The sequence below is a fragment of the Mauremys mutica genome, chromosome 22 (genome assembly GCF_020497125.1).
Source record: "Mauremys mutica isolate MM-2020 ecotype Southern chromosome 22, ASM2049712v1, whole genome shotgun sequence".
Classification (NCBI taxonomy): Eukaryota; Metazoa; Chordata; order Testudines; family Geoemydidae; genus Mauremys; species Mauremys mutica.
The window spans coordinates 19510599-19513843 of NC_059093.1; the positions used below are offsets into that span (position 1 = coordinate 19510599).

The following is a 3245-nucleotide window of genomic DNA, read 5'->3' on the forward strand; positions in this document are numbered from 1 at the left end:
ACAAATGAAAAAAAACCCCATCATCTTAGTAAAATCAGAGGCTGCTAGGAGGTTCAACCCGCTGCTCACTGCAGGACCGATCCCCCACTAAAGGGCCCCCCTCCGGGGTTGAGCTTGCAACCCTGGGTTTAGCAGGCTAATGCTCAAGCCACTGAGCTACCCCTCCCCCCTACGTTGACACTTGCTCGTGATCCCGGCTCCTGCTCCTTTGCAAGGTGTGTGCGTCTGCTCCTGGGTTTTAAGCCTGCTAACCCAGCGGGGGCCCGATTGCCCTCTGGCTTCCCGCCCGGCTCCCTCCGCCATGCGCCTGGGCGTCAGCGGGACTGTCTCAGGAGAGCAGCTTTCCCCCTCCCCCGCATCCCAATCTCCGCCCAGCTGGGGAACGCAGCCCTGAGAAAACACTCCTTTGAGCGCTGGAGGCCGGCGGGGAACTCTCATTTCCATACCCACGGTGCATTGCGTGCAGCGAAGCGAGTCGCTGCTCAAGGGGCTGGTTTTGCTCCCAATGTCCCCGGTTCCCATAAGCCAATTTGGCATTTAAATCGGTTCAATTACATTTCCTCTAAAAGGGAGAGGTTTAGTGGGGCTGTCGGTGTAGTTACTCCGAGTTGAGCGGAAGGCGCCTTTCCCCTGGCAGTGCCTCTGCAGGTTGTTCTGGTTTCTCTTCAGATGGTATAAATCTTTTGTCTTCCTCTGCTTCCCCGCTCCGGAAAAGCAAAAGCAAAAGCACAAGCACAAGCACAAGCACAGCTTTTCCTGGAGAGTAACCGTTATGCGTTTCCGCCCCAGTTTTGTGAGATTGTTATCTCATCTCGTGGGAAGAAAGCAGAATGGGGGTCGGACTTTTGCGCCTTGAACAGAGCGGTGGTGTGTGTTTCCTTGGCTAGCTGCTGCCTGTTTGTGGCTGGGAGGCAACCCTTACCGATGATGGCAGGGGGACAGCTCTCTCTTGTGTTCTGCAGTGATGCTGCAATTTTTTGTTGTGCCCCTCCCCTGCTGCAAACCAGGCAGGCAGGCTTGGTGGCCCGCGGAGGTGGGTCGAGCCCAGGTTTCCTTTGGCAGACGCCTGGTTGAGAACCGGTGCTGTATCCTATAGGGATCTTAGTCATCTCTTGTCTAAGCTGACAAGCCCTAATGCCTGTAGTCTCGTCTCATACTTTGGAAGCCTGCTATTTACCCCTTTCAGTTGTAAAAACTGACTCTTGATTCCTACCCTTTCTTTCCTATCTGCTAACCAGTTACTGATCCATGAGAGGGAGGGGCTTGAGCCGTCTGGAGTAGCTCGTGACTATGAGTGGCAACCTCAGGGCAGACTGTTGAGAAGCAGGGCACAACCCCCAAAATGGTTGTACGTTCTAGACTGAGATTTCACCAAGTGTCAGATACTGGATGATGTGCCTTTTATGACTTTTTAAACCCAAACTTGCGATTTGGGGATAATTTAAGCGTTCTGTGCAGAGGACTAGAAATACTTTTATTAACCTGTAGTTTAGATCATTTTAACATTCGCTGGAATCAAAGTTTTAAATCTGTTCTTATCACTTTAATAACTGATACTTCCTCTATCTCAGGACTAGCTATTACAATGATTTTTTGGAATAGGGAGACGGAATTAATGGCATGGTTTGGCTCGTTCTTTCCCTCGTCTCCCCACAGAAGAGAAAATTTCCATCCCTTTTCCCATTGGGAAAATGCCACCCTCTTAACCTAGGAAACAGTCTCTGTAAATGTTTTGCCCAGACGAGGGCTAGTTCATAGGAGCAGAAGAGGAGGAAGGTTGTGGCCCTTTGAGTCACATTCCTAGCGTGACTCAAGGAAAATAATTAAAGAAAAAAAAAAGTGTCGGGGGGGTGGGGGGTGCGCGAGCGGCTCGGGGGCAGCAGGTCAGTGGGTGGGTTTTTGTGGAAAGGAGGAGCGTACAGGGAACTGTCTCTTTTTTTCTTTCTTTTTTTTTTTTAACAGAATTGTCTTGCTTTGAATTCTTCCACTGGAGTCATTTTAGGGAAGTGAGAGCCTCACTTAGAGTTACCTCGCTACGGTGTTCGTTGCGTGGCTGAGCGCTCGCCCCCGGCGAGGTAGAAAGCGATGGGGGCAGGGGGTGTGCGCTGTGCCGCAAAGCACCAGCATCGCTTCTCGGCCTTCTGGCTAAGATAAGATAACTTCTTGGTTCTTTGAGCTCAGATGGGGTGAGTAGTCTCTTGGCCTATCCAAGGCCGTGATCAATTGTTTTGATGTTTTGGTCTTTTGGCCTCGAGATGAAAACCTGGTCTGTGTCTTGGGAATCTTGAAGAAACATTATCTAAAATTTGTATCTGTTCTTATCAGTTTAATATCTGATATGTCCTTTATTTGAGGACTGTATATTAAATTGATTTTTGGAACAGGGAGTTGGAATAGGAGCTTGCTCCATCCGCTCCACGCATCAGCCTGGTATTGCAGTACTTCCGGGCACGGTGCACCTCCCCCAGGGAGAACACGGTGGTTCAAAAAAATAGATCAAAACTTTGTGCCTTGTAGATAGAGCTTTGCTTCTTGGTCTTCTAGGTATTTGAGAGCTGTAGAGTAAATTGATTTTTTTTTTGGAACTGGAGCTTGCTCCATCTGTTCCATGCATCCGCCTGGTATGCAGTACTTCCGGCACGGTGCACCTTCCCCCAGGGAGAACAGATCAAAGTTCTTTGTGCTCTGTAGGCTCTGTCTTTTTTTTTTTGGTTAAGATCACAAGTGTGCTTCTCGGCCTTTTGGCTAAGATCGAGTGTCTTCTCGGCCTTTTGGCTAAGATCGAGTGTAGTATGAGTGATGTACTTGATCTGGGCTCAGAGAGCCGAGAGGCACAGAGCTTTGCAGGGCGGGGGGAGTTTTGATCTGTTTTTTTGCTGGCTGTACCTTGAACTCACCCACCGTATATCCTGCATTGGGGATGTTGCAGACTGTATATGTTATGTAAAGCTCTGTGCTTCTCGGCCTTTTGGCTAAGATCACAAGTGTGCTTCTCGGCCTTTTGGCTAAGATCAAGTGTAGTATGAGTGATGTACCCTGACTGTTTGCTGGCTGTACCTTGAACTCACCCACCGTTATGTAAAGCTCTGTGCTTCTTGGTCTTTTGGGTAAGATCGAGTGCGACAGACCTTAACTTAAGGGTCATTCTATCCCTGGTATATGCTGTCCAATACCAAAACGCTAATATCCCCCTACAACCTGTATGTTACCCCCAATGACACAATAACTGACGCTGCAAACACTTT

General features: G+C 49.1%; 1 non-coding gene and 1 pseudogene across 1 annotated transcript; both read left to right on the top strand.

Moving 5' to 3' along the window:
• Nucleotides 1–1493: 1493 nt before the first annotated feature.
• Nucleotides 1494–1696, top strand: LOC123354998 (annotated as a pseudogene).
• Nucleotides 1697–2281: 585 nt separating this feature from the next.
• Nucleotides 2282–2464, top strand: LOC123354986. Its single transcript, XR_006574989.1, has one exon. It is a non-coding gene; the product is annotated as a U2 spliceosomal RNA (small nuclear RNA).
• The last annotated feature ends 781 nt before the right edge of the window (nt 2465–3245 follow it).